The sequence below is a fragment of the Tamandua tetradactyla genome, chromosome 11 (assembly GCF_023851605.1).
Source record: "Tamandua tetradactyla isolate mTamTet1 chromosome 11, mTamTet1.pri, whole genome shotgun sequence".
Lineage (NCBI taxonomy): Eukaryota > Metazoa > Chordata > Mammalia > Pilosa > Myrmecophagidae > Tamandua > Tamandua tetradactyla.
Genome location: NC_135337.1, coordinates 83,043,096 through 83,057,160, shown reverse-complemented (window position 1 = coordinate 83,057,160; position 14,065 = coordinate 83,043,096). Strand labels below are relative to the sequence as shown.

At 35.1% G+C, this 14,065-nt stretch overlaps 1 protein-coding gene across 2 annotated transcripts in view; it reads right to left on the bottom strand.

The window, feature by feature from the left end:
• LOC143650546 (olfactory receptor 7G2-like) overlaps positions 1-14,065 on the bottom strand; it is a 99,599-nt gene that overhangs the window by 4,288 nt on the left and 81,246 nt on the right. The gene's annotated exons all lie outside the window — the stretch shown is intronic.

The window sequence follows — 14,065 nt, the reverse complement described above, 5'->3', positions numbered from 1 at the left end:
AATAAGAAGATCTCATTCTCTATTTCTAGGTTCCAGGTAGTTAGTTCATCTAAATAAACTGAACAAACAGGTTAAATTAGATAGTGTGCTGCAGAAAATTTAAATTTTGGACAAAATAAACATCCTTTTCCTTGTTCTCATGCAGAAATGGAAGTTTTAAATACAGACAACATCATTCTTTACCCTGCATTTTGATTTACCTTAGTCCTAACCAGATCCACTAACATCCGTATCTCTAATTGAAATCTGATCTCTTCAGCTGCCTTAACAGTTGCTGTATGGAGCAATGCTGACTTATAGAGCTGCAGAGCTGCTGAACTCTAAAACTGAACCTCGGGTGTCACAAAGATACCTAAAGTTCCAAGAAGCTACCAGGTTATACACAGAACACATCATCTCAGAATTTAGAAATAACAGATAAAACTCAGGAGTAATTGTGACTTCTGTAAGAGTGTACAAACTAGGAATCTTTATAATGAAGCTTATGAAACATTCTGAACTCCTTAATCATTGATTGTCCAATCTTTGCCCACTTTCCAAGGATTTAAAAAAAAAAAACACTGATTGTTGTATCCAATTCAAAAAAATTTGACACTGGGGCAAAAAATTGGCCTCATCTGGGACCATACTTTGACTAGAGTATAGATGTTGTGGAGTGTTGGTACTCAACTCTTAAGCAGGTTGGCTCAGATACTCTCACTTCCTCAGGAGTGGGTGGCCGGACTCTCAATGTTCTCCAAATGGGCTGTGTACGAGAAACTCAAGCTCATGACTCCATTTATCGTCTTCATTTTCATGAGCCATCAAGATCTGCCTTCTATTCCCCATTTCCATTTCAATGTCCCATCAAATGAGTGTTTAGCCCTTGCAATAGTTTTTCTAATTAGTATTAGGAGAAATCAATAATAGCTATAATAATTATTATAAACTGCTACCACCACCATCATTAATACGAATAAACCTCCAAGTATTGTCAGAAACAGTTCTCAGCACTTTACCTATGTCAACTAATTTTATTTTCTCAACAGACCTATGAGTTAGCTGCTTTATAATCCACTATTTCACCCATGACTTTACAAAAAGATAAACATGAAATCTATACAAAATGTGTTGCAATCTGGTAAGAGGTGGTGGAGGGATTTGGACTCAAGCGTCCAGACTTCAGAGCTGACCTCATTCCACCATATGAGTCACATACGATTGCAAATCCTAAGGCATCAATCACATTCCACCAATTCCTTTTGAAATTTTCCACTTGAATAAGGCGCTGAATTCTTTCTCTGGTTTCAAAGGCTTAAAAAACTCCCTGAACACTTACGTATTGTCTATCTGGTAACAGCCTCAAAGCAAAATATGCATGAAGGAGCTTAAATTAAAATTAGGATATTTCACCTGAAACCTCGAGGTGTTATGGCTCTTATGAATATACAATTATCAGAGTTATTTGTTGATAACGAAAACTGAATTTCATAAATTCCTTACTTTCTCCCACTTCAACCAAGCAATATATGAATAAACCGCCAGTCACAATTTTATATGAAAAGCAATATGAAGTGACACCATGTGATTCCTAATTTCAATATGTGTTCATTTCCATTAATAGGTTATTACTTCTACAGTTAGCTTTCCTGTTATCTACTCCCTTCACTGCAAGTCACAGAGTTCTGTCCCTTTACTCATTTTCACTCATGTCCATGGCAGCCTATGGAAATAATTCTTCACATCTGAGTCAGTTGTCAGATAATGTTAGGAAAGTAAATATGAAGGTAAATAATGGTAGATAAGATCCTCTTTCCTTCTTTTTTCTTTTTGGGAACTGTCACAGCCTGGGCCAGAGAGCTGTGGGAAAAGGAATCCAAAATTTGGTGTCCTTCTATTTCCAGTATTAAGAAGACATCCCTGAGGACGTGGTCACTGGATTTCCCCCAAAACAGGCAAGAGTTTATTGGCAAAGTCCTGGGTACATTAAAGTATTTTGCCATTATTCTAATGAGCAAATGATTTTTTAAAAAGTCTTAAAAGTAACTTAAGTGTAAACCACTCACTAGGATCCTTATATTTAGAGTTGCATGTCACTAGAAAAACTCTTTTTTTAAATTTTATTTTATTTATTTTTTTATTAATTAAAAAAAAATTAACTAACACAACATTTAGAAATCATTCCATTCTACATATGCAATCAGTAATTCTTAATATCATCACATAGATGTATGATCATCATTTCTTAGTACATTTGCATTGATTTAGAAAAAGAAATAGCAAGACAACAGAAAAATAAATAAAATAATAGAGAGAAAAAAATAAAAATAAGAAATAAAAATACATATATAAAAAAACAGAACAAACAAACAAACAAACAAAAAACTATAGCTCAGATGCAGCTTCATTCAGTGTTTTAACATAATTACATTGCAATTAGGTAGTATTGTGCTGTCCCTTTTTGAGTTTTTGTATCTAGTCCTGTTGCACAGTCTGTATCCCTTCAGCTCCAATTACCCATTATCTTACCCTATTTCTAACTCCTGATGGTCTCTGTTACCAATGACATATTCCAAGTTTATAGAAAAACTCTTTTAAGTTTAAGTTTACTTAAATCCCTAAGTACTTAGTTACGTACCAATCGTTTGGTGTGTGATTTGCTTTCAGACAGGCCTGAACTTAATTTAGCCTCCAGCATTGCTCTGTGAACAAGGATATTATACAGCATTTAAGATGATTCCATCTCTTCATTTGCTTATGAAAACCATCATAAAACTTTGTAGGAATGTTGAAAGGATGAGTAATAAATAGCCCAAATCACCAAGTTTGGTGTGTAACAAATGAGACCCTCTCAATATGTCCTAATGGGATTTGTTTCTGCCCTGGACATGAACTGACCATCTGCCATGGCTCATACAGGGGGAGTCAAGGGAGAAGTGAGAACAAGCACATACCAAGTGTGATAACTTTAGATTTCAGGAAAGAATGGATGTGCTGAAACTACCATGGCAACCCTTGTGGAGTTAGTGAAGCAGAGGGAAAGAATAACCCAAATGAACATTAGTGATATCAGGATTCATTTGGCGTGGACATAGGACGCAATATATCTCAAATAAAAATGAATGAAGTAGACGTACATGTATCAACATGATACATGTAATGAATATTCAAAGGAGAAAGGTAATTTGTCTAACATAATATCTATCATATGAGAAGTATTAAATGTTTTAAATTTCTATTTTTATTATTTAACTTTTCAAATATACTGAAAAATAACTAAATCTGGATGCGCACCTCTCAACATCATCAAGTGAAAATAAAATATTTCAAATATTTTTATAGGAACAAAATAATGCATGCTTATTTGAAACTCCTTTATTTTCTGCATTCTCAAGCTTTTGTCAGTCCCTCTAAAAAAATTACCACACTCAACTTGAGATGCATTATTCCTCTGTATTTTCAGTACAGTTATTCTGATTCTAACTATAAACAATGTCTTAGTTTGCATTATGATTTAAAACTTCATATACTGTACATGTCATTTCACAATGGGTTTTTTAAATAATACATTTAATAACACACCTTTCATTTATTAATTTTAACTACCCTATTATATTCTACTGCCTTTTTACATCACAATATATTTAGCCCTTCTCCAATGGATGAGCATTTTCATTGCGGCACACATACACACACACTCACATGAAAAACAGTATAAATTAATGCCTAAAATACAGAGGTAACAACATCTGGAAATAGGAGAAGAGGAATAAAAAGGAATATGAGAAATATATTATCTTTATGGATAGTATTTTGCTACATTACATAAAGAACTCTAATAGCAAAATGTCAGCATGTATTAATTCTTAAAACATAGACATATGGATATTTATCCTATTTGACTGTGCTATTATGTTTTGTGGATTATTTCATAAGTTAATAAAGTGAAATAGGTAGTTGGGGGATTTTAGGAGGTTCTGCACGGTTGTCTACCTTTCCCCAGTGTATTCACAGCCAGTTAAAAGGATCAAGACAAAAGATATCCCCTTCAGAGGGGTATCAGCATCCCCTCCCACCAGGTCAAGAAATTAGAGATAATTTTACAGCATTCTAAAACATTCATCAGAATTGAGTAAGGGAAGAATTATGTTGATAATAAAAACATACCTCGAACTTCAGGGTCAGAATAGGAGATTAGCATAATGAGACTGTTCGAATATGGGTACACATATACAACAAATCATATGAAATAGATGGATTACTTCCGCATGTACTCCCCAGAAAGCTGACCCTAGATGGAATGGTAGACCAAAATATCTTCTATTTGCAAAACATCAACTAGGAGACTTCATATTACCTGGGTGCCAACACTAATGTAGGACATTCAGTTCCTCACTGGATGTTGAGGGATGAAAATGGAATCTCTGTACTCAGGCCACATAGTAAGGCACTGGCTTCCATGCAGATATGATGGTTCCTAGGATGAGACCCGGGTGTACTGTCTACTGTTCTGGGCAGTGGTATGGAGTGAGATGGTCACAGGAAGATTATTTGCAGTCATAGCGGCCCGTGGGGATTCAATATCCAAAGCTCCTCATTATTCAAATTCTCTGTTGTCCTTGGATCCCAGGACAGGAAAAGTCCTTAAGGAGTAAATACCAGCAAAGGAAGAACTTTGCATTGGCTAATTCCTTCACTCAGAGAGGTCAGGGGTATCCTGTTCCCCATGCCCCAACTCATTCTGCTCATATTTGACTTGCATGAATGGACACACCTTCCTTCTGCAACTGAATTTCAGTAACTTGTCTTTCAGTACACTCAAAGGCACCAATATCCTAACAACAATATCAGGAAGACTGATACCACACTTAGGTTCAAACCTATAATTTATGTAGGTGAGAATATATTTTAAAATGTATGAATACAAATGATGATATAGCAAAATTTTTCTAAAAATTTGAAATGAATGGTTAATTCTATTCACGTTACTTTCAGCAGTTTCTAATATGTTTTCTTCCATTTATATGGACTGTGAATGTAATAGATATTTTAATCTGATTTTAGGATTTCAATACCAATATGTCCAAATTTCAAAGTAGTAGCTTCTGCATATATATATTTTTTCACGTTACAGAACACGGGTTGAGTTACAAGTCTTGATTTTCAATGTTGTTGCATTAAATTGCAATCATCGAAGAAGCTGTCAATCTGTGATACCATGTACCCTTGTGTCTTGGGTCTGATTTGTTGTGACAACAAAGTTTAATAGAAGACGAGTATGATAAAATAATTAAAATGTGTAATATTTGTGCTGGTATAGATATAGTAAACATGATCAGAAAAGAGAGCCCAGAAAAAGATGAACACATAAATAAAGACTGTTATTGAAGTGGCATTGCAGTGAAGGTATGGATGCTTTAACAAAATGTTCTTGACAGAAAAATGAATTTGGATTCCTGTGTTACATGAAAGGCAAAAATAAATTTCATCTGCATTCATACCTCCAATGTAAAAGGCAACAATATAAATCCTTTAGACTGATGTAGTTAAATGTTTCTTAAAAAGATAGTTTGCACAAACCATTTAAAAAATATTGACAAATTCAACTATATTAAGATTAAGCACTTGTGTTCACTCCAGAAACACTAAAAATATACCAAACAAGCCACACACCTAATGAAGAAATTTCCAATGCATCCACTGACAATGGATAAATACCTTTTATGAATTAATAAGAAAATATAGCTCAGTAGGAATAATATAAATAGATATTTCACAAAATATGAAAAATAAATAGGATATAATACATAAACCATATTTTATAGTATATAAAATATACAGCAAACTTTCAACCTCATAGTGAGAAATGTACATTAGGAAATAATATTTTGTACCCACTAGATTGCCAGAGTAAATAAAATTATGATGTGATCCTTTGGAGTACCAAGAACTTCTAATGTGAGTGTAAATTGATTAAACCACTTAAGAAACCCTTTGAAAGTACCCACAGGAGGATAAGTACGCCCCTATACACAGTAACTTCAACTATAAGACTCTCTCATTTCCACCAGGAATCACATATAAGCATACACAGTTTCATAATAGCAGAAAATTAGCCATCAAAATTTCCATCAACATCAGAAAGGACAACTTTTTGTGATATCATTGTAAAATTGAAAATAAATGAACTCATGCTACATCTGTAAATGAAGTGTCAATCTCAAGCACAAGGATAGAAAACAAGACCACAAAGTCCATATATTAACATTAACTTTTTGACTCATTCAAAAAGATGCATTTATTTAATAAGTTGTATAGAAATACATACAGAGATGATTAAGTGATTGTTCTAGTTTGCTAGCTACTGGAATTCAATATGCCAGAAACAGAATGGCTTTTAAAAAGGGGAGTTCAATAAGTTACTAGTTTACAGTTCTAAGGCCAAGAAAATGTCCCAATTAAAGCAAGTCTCTAGAAATATCCAATCTACAGCATCCAGGGAAAGATACCTAGATTCAAGAAGGCCGATGAAGTTCAGAGTTTCTCTCTCAAGTGAGAAGGCACATGGCAAACACAGTCAGGGCTTCTCTCTCAGCTGGAAGGGCATATGGCGAACACAGTGTCATCTGCTAGCTTTCTGTCTTGGCTTCCAGTTTCATGAAGCTCCCTGGGAGGCATCTTCCTTCTTCATCTCCTAAAGTGACTGACTGGTGGACTCTGCTTCTTGTGTCTATGTTTTCTGCTCTGCTCTCTCTGAATCTCCTCCGTTCTCCAAAATGTTTCCTCTTCTATAGGATTCCAGTAAACCAATCAAGACCCACATAGAATGGGTGGAGACATGTCTCTATCTAATCCAGCTTAATAACCACTATTGATTAAATCACAACTCCAAGGAGATGATCTAACTACAGTTTCAAATGTACAATGCTGAATAGGGATGAGAAGAAGCGGCTGCCTTTACAAAATGGAATTAGGATTAAAACATGGTTTTCCTAGGGTACATACATCCTTTCAAACCAGCACAGTGATGAAGTGGAATCCTATTTTTAAAACCCATGTTTATATACTGAGAATGATCAAATACTTGTAATTTTGTAGGATTCAACCTAATAGAAGGACAACAGAGAAAATGATAAATACATAGTTGAGGATAGTGGATAATAAAGAAGAGGGATAACGATGTGACCAGAGCATCCTTCGAGTGCATTCTACAGTGATGGTAATGATTTATTTCATAACTGATTGATGGGAGCATGAGTTTTTATTGTATTATTTTAGATTGATTTATATTATTATTTAGATTTATACTATTATTTAGATTTTATGCTCTGTTTTGTAGTAATATTTTAACAAGTAAAATCTAATGAAGATGTTTCAGATTCTTGAGTATAAATCTGTTCTCCTATGTTCTCATAATAAGTCATGATTCTCAGACTTCAGAGCGCATCAAGATCTCACAAAATGTGTATTAAAAATGCTAATCCTTCACACCTCTCCCAGAGGTTCAAACAGTGAAATCCTTTTGTGATGTTCATGGACATGTAGCCTGAACAAGGGTCTCTGTTGGCATCAGTAGAGGATGCTTGCCCTAGAATACTGCAAGGGTTCAAATCTAAATGGTCCCCTAAAGTTTTGGTGATGAATGAAAGCCTGCTCACCCACACAACCTCTGATGACCAAAACAGAAGTATCTCCAGAAACTTCCTTGGATATCCTCCGGGGATTGCATAATTTTCACCATTCCATTACAAGGTCAATTCTGACTGATGTTGCCACTTTCGCACTTTTTGTGGGAAAACAGATCCTCCACACTTGCCTACTTCCCTTTATTCTTATCTTGTTTTACACTCAATACCTAGAAGATCTAGCTAGAGCAGTTAAATATAAAAAAGATATAGGCAGCATCCAAATGAGAAAGGAAGAAGTAAAAGTTTCACTATTTGCAGATGACATCATCCTATATTCAGAAAGTCCCAAAAATCTACAACAATGTTAGTAGAGCTAATGAAGAAGTTCAGCAAGATAGCAGGACAGGAACTCATCAGGCAAAAATCAGTATTGTTCTTATACATTATTAATGAGCAATCTGAGGAGGAAATCAGGGGGGAAAATCCATTTACAATGGCGACTAAAGGAATCAAAAATCAAGAATAAAATAAACAAGGATATAAAGAAACTTTATACAAAAAACCACAAAATGTGGCTAAAAAATCAAAGAAGACCTAAATACATGGATGGGTATACCGTATTCATGGATTGGAAGATTAAATATCATTAAAATGTCAATTCTAGCCAAATTGATTTACAGATTCAATGTAATATCAAACAAAATTCCAACAATTTACATTGCAGAAATGGAAGGGCTAATTATCACATTTAATTGGAATAGTAAGGGGCCCAAATAGCCAAAAACATCTTGAAAAAGAAGAATGAAGAGGAATTACCCACACTTCTTGACTTTGAGGCATATTGCAAAGCTACAGTGCTCAAAGCAGCATGCACTAACACAAGGATAGATATATCAACCAATGGAATTGAATTGTGTTAAGAAACAGAACTTCACACCAATATATAAGTAGTTTTTCACAACACTGTCAAGTCCACTCATTTGGGAAAGAGTAGTCTCTTCAACAAATGGTGCTGGGATAATAAGTTATTCATGTGAAAAGAAGGAAAGAGGACCTTTCTCTTAAAACATGTGAAAAAAAGAATCAAAATGAATCAAAGACCTAAAAACAAGAACCAGGACTATAAAACTCCTAGAAGAAAATATAGAGAAGCTTCTTCAGGATCTTGTGTTAGACGATTGTTTATTAGAATTTACATCCAAGCTCAAGAAATAAAAGAAAAGTAAGTAAATGGGATGTACCCCAAACTAAAATTTTATGCAGCAAGGACTTTGTCATGAAAGTCCTACTCAATGGGAGAAAATATTTGGGAACCACATATTCAATAAGGTTTAATATCCAGAATATATAAGGAAATTCTACATCTCAACAATAAAAGGACAAATATCCCAATTTAAAAATGGGCAAAAGACTTTAATAGACATTTCTCCAAAGGGGGTATAAAAATGGTCAAAATACAGGAAAAGATGCTAAATCACTCTCTATTAAGGAGATGCAAATCAAAACCACAATGAAATATCATTTCTCATCAACTAGAATGACTATTATTTTTAAAAATGAAACACAATCGTTGAGAAGATGTGGATTAACAAGGAACACTCTTTCATTGCTGGTGTGTATGTAAATCGCTGACAACCATTGCGGAAAATAGTTTGGCATTTTCTCAGGAAGCAAAATACAGAATTACCATATGACCAGTCATACCTGCTACTAGGTATATGTACAGAAGAACTGAAAGCAGGACATCAAACAGATATTTGTATAATTATGTTGAGTAGCATTATTCACAATTGCCAAAAGATGGAATCAAACTATGTCCATCAGTCAATGAATGGATAAACAAAATGTGGTGTTTACATACAATGGAATATTGTTCAGCAGTAAATTATGAAGTCTGGATGCATATGACACCATGGACGAATCTTGAGGACACGATGTTGAGTGAAATAAGCCGGATGCAAAAAGACAAATATTTTATTGTTTCTCTGATATGAAGAAATTATAATAAGGAAACTCCTTGAGTTAGAATCTAGAATATAGTTACCAGGGCACAGATTGGTGATAGAAATAAGAAGCTGATGCTGAATTTGAACAGAATTTTTATTTAGATTGATTGTAAAGGTTTGGAAATGGATGGTGGTGATGTTAGCACATGATTGTGCTTACTCTGAGTGTAATTAACAGTGCTGAATTATGTATGTGCCTCTGGTTGAAAGGGGGAAGTCGTGGGTAGTGTATGTCACTAAAATGAAAGAAGATAAAACATGGGAATGTTTAACACAGTGAATCCTGTTGTGGACATTGGACTGGGGTTAATGATACAAGGATAAGAATGTTCCTCTTATGAATATCATTCATAAGAAATGCATGACACTAATTCAAGGTGCTAGCAATATTTTGGTATATGGGGAAAATACACAGTGTTAACTGTGGGCTAACATTAAGAGTACTATTTTAATATTTTTGCATCAATTGTACCAGGGCACCACACTAATGGAAAGTGTCAACAATAAAGAAGTGTGCTGATTTGAAACTGCTCTGTACCCCAGAAAAACCATATCATTTAATCCTGATTTAATATTGTTTGGGGTGGAAACTTGGATTAGATTGTTTCCAAGGAGATGTGATACCCAATTGTGGATGTGTCCTTTTGATTAGATGGAGATGTGACCCTGTCCATTCAAAGTGGGTTTACTGGAATTAGTTTACTGGGATCCTTTAAAAAGGGAAACATTTTGGAGAAACCTCAGAAGTGATAGAGCCAGCAAGAGACCCAGACATTTGGAGATGAAGAAAGAAAATGGCCCTGGTGAAGCTATTTGAAACCAGAAGCCAAAGGACTAGCAGTTGCCAGCCACATGTCTTCCCAGCTGATAGAGGTGTGCTGGACCCATCTGCCTTCCTTGAGTCAAAGTATCTTTTCCTGGATGCCTTAATTTTGGGCATGTTTATGGCCTTAGAGCTGTAAACTTGTAACTTAATAAATTTCCTTTATAAAAGCTGTTCCATTTCTGATATATTGGATTCTAGCAGCTTTAACAAACCAAAGCAATGGGTTATATGAGAACTCTGTATTTTTATATGATTTTTTTTTGTAAACCTACAACTTCTCTAATTAAAACAATACTAAAAAGTAAATGAATGAGTCAGGCAATGTCAGCAGGATGGCAGAAAAGGATGATTGTGATGAATACCCCCTCTATTTGAAAGAGCAAAACACAGGTAGACTATGCTAGAATCAACTTTCCCAAAGCTCTAGAAGATGATCAATAATAGAGCCCAGCACAAGAAATGTTGACTCCAAAAGATAAAAGAAAAATATTAAAAATGGTAGGAGAGGCATTGCACAGCTCATGTGTTCAGGTCTTTCCACTTCCTTTGGTTCCATGTAGCAATTTGACAATCTATGATGGAGGATTAATAGTCCAAGTGAATTCAGCTGCATTTTTCTAGGGACTGATTACTGGTGCACCACGATGAAAATATTGTACATATGTCACAGTACACTGGCACTAAAAGTTGCCCCAAAAGACCAACTCAGGGTGCAAGTCCAGGTCTACTAGTTGAGAAGTTACCCTAGAAAGAAAAGTTGCATTGAATGGGGTTGGGGGGGAGCCATTGAGTGGAGCTAGTGCTGAAAGCTGAAGTGAAAAGGTGGACCAGGACAAAAACACCATGTACCAAAACCCATGGGATTCAGTAAAGGCAGTGCTGAGAGTAAGATTAGTAGCTCTAAATGCTCACATTTATAAAGGAAAGATTGCAAATAAATTGCCTAGCCTCATACCTGGATGACCTAGAAAAAGAAGAGCAAATTAAACACAAACTGAGTAAAAACATGGGAATAACAAGAGTTAGAGCAGAAACAGAGAATAGAAAAGCAATAGAGATAATCAACATAACCAAAAAATTGGTTCTCTGAAAATATTAAAAGTGACAAGACTTTAGCTAGACTGAAAAGGAAAAAAAAAGATATACATAAATAAAATCAGAAGTGAAATGGGGATATTACTGCCAACTTTATGGAAAGAAATGGGTTAAAATAGGATAATGTGAACAATTTTGGGCCAAAATATGAGATAAACTAGATGAAATGGTCAAATTCCCAGGGACATACAAATTTTCTAAAGGAAAGGAAGAAGAGATAGAAAATCTCAACAGACTAAAAATAATTAAGAAATTGTATCAATAATCAAAACCTTCAAAGAAATGAAGGACTAGATGGCTCCACTGATTTTTACTGAACATTCAAAGAAGAATTAACAGCAATACTGCTCAACTTCTTCCAAAAAAAAAATTGAAGAGGAGGGAACATTTCCTAACTCATTCAATGAGGTCAGCATACCCTCATACGATGATAAATAGGTAGATAGATATCAAAAGAAAGGAAAATTATATACCAATATTTCTCATTAATAAAGGTACAAAAATCTTCAACAAAATACTAGCAAATAGATTCCAAGAATTATACACCGTTATCAAACAGGTTTTATCCGAGGAATGCAGGTGTGGTTCACTAAGAATGTAATACATCACATTAATAGAAAGAAGGTAAAAGAGCATAATCATATCAATTGATGAAGAAAAGCATTCCAGCACTTCTTTTTTAACTGCACACAGAAAGCTAATATAAGGAAATATCCTTAACATGATAAATAACATATTTGAAGAACCCAAAGCTAGTATCATACTCAATGATGAAATACTAAAGACTTTCTGCCTAAGATCAGAACCAAGATAAGGTACCCACTATTATCACTGTTATTCAATGTAGTACTGGAAGTTCTAGCCAGAGCAATTAGACAAGAAAAAAGAATGAAAGCTTGCAAATTGGAAAAGACAAAGTACAACATCCCTTATAGGCAGATGGCATAATCTTATTATATAGATAAAATCCCCAAAAATCTACAACAAAGTTATTAGAGCTAATGAACAAATTCAGTAAAGTGGTGAGGTACGGGATTAGCTAGTGAAAATCAGGGATCTTTCTATACACTAGTAATGAAAAATCTGAAGACATTAAGAAGAAAATTCCATTCACAATAGCAATTAAAATAATCAAATGTCTAGGAATGCATTTGACCAAGTGTTCTAGTTTGCTAGCTGCTGGAATGCAATATACCAGAAACAGAATGGCTTTTAAAAGGGGGAATATAATGAGTTGCTAGTGTACAGTTCTAAGGCTGAGAAAATGTCCCAATTAAAACAAGTCTATAGAAATGTCCAATCTAAGGCATCCAGGGAAAGATACTTTGGTTCAAGAAGGCCAGTGAAGTTCACGGTTTCTCTCTCAAGTGAGAAGGCACATGGTGAACTCAGTCAGAGTTTCTCTCTCGGCTGGAAGGGCACATGGCAAAAATGGCATCATCTGCTAGCTTTCTCTCCTGGCTTCTGGTTTCATGAAGCTCCCTGGGAGGTGTTTTCCTTTTTCATCTCCAAAAGTCACTGGCTCATGGACTCTCTGCTTTGTGGTGCTGCTCTTTCTGAATCTCCCATTCTTCAAAATGTTTCCTTTTTTATAGGACTCCAATAAACCAATCAAGACCCACCCAAATGGGTGGAGACATGTCATCACCTAATCCAGTTTAACAACCATTCTTGACTAAATCACATCATCCAGGGAGATGATCTGATGACAGTTTCAAACATGCAGTATTAAATAGGGATTATTCTACCTTTATGAAATGGGATTTTGATCAAAGCATGGATTTTCTAGGGAGCATACTTCCTTTCAAACCAGCAAACCAAGCATGCAAAGGACATGGACATGGAAAAGGACAAAACATTGCTGAGAGAATGAAAGTATATTCCATGTTCATTGATTGGGAGAATAAATATTGTTATGATGTCTCCTCCACCCAAAAGGTCTACAGATTCAATGCAATTCCAATCAAAAGTCCAAAAGGATCCCTTGCAGATTACAGAGAGCCGATCACCGCGTTCCCATGAAAGGGTGGGAAACTCTTAAGTAATGAAAAACATCTTGAAAAAAGAAAAAGAAAGTTGGAGAAATCACACTTCCTGACTTTAAAACTCATTACAAAACAGTAATCAAAAGAGTGTGGTACTAATACAAGGACAAACTTTTAGACCAATAGAATAAAAATGACACTTCTGAAACAAACCCTTACATCTCTGGCCAGCAGTTTTTTACCCAGGTGTCAAGACCACTCAATAGGGACAGAACAGTCTATTCAACAAATACGGCTCTGGGAGAATTGATATCCACATGCAGAAGAAAAATGTGGACATTTACTTTACACCTTAATCAAATATTAACTCAAAATGTGTCAAAGACCTAAATATAAGTTCCCAAACTATAAAACATTAGAAGAAAACATACAGAAACCTCCTCAGGACTTTTTTTTCTTTTTATAACATGAGCAGAAACCAGGAATCGAACCCTGGGTCTCTGGCATGGCAGGCGAGAACTCTGCCTCCTGAGCCACCATGGCCCA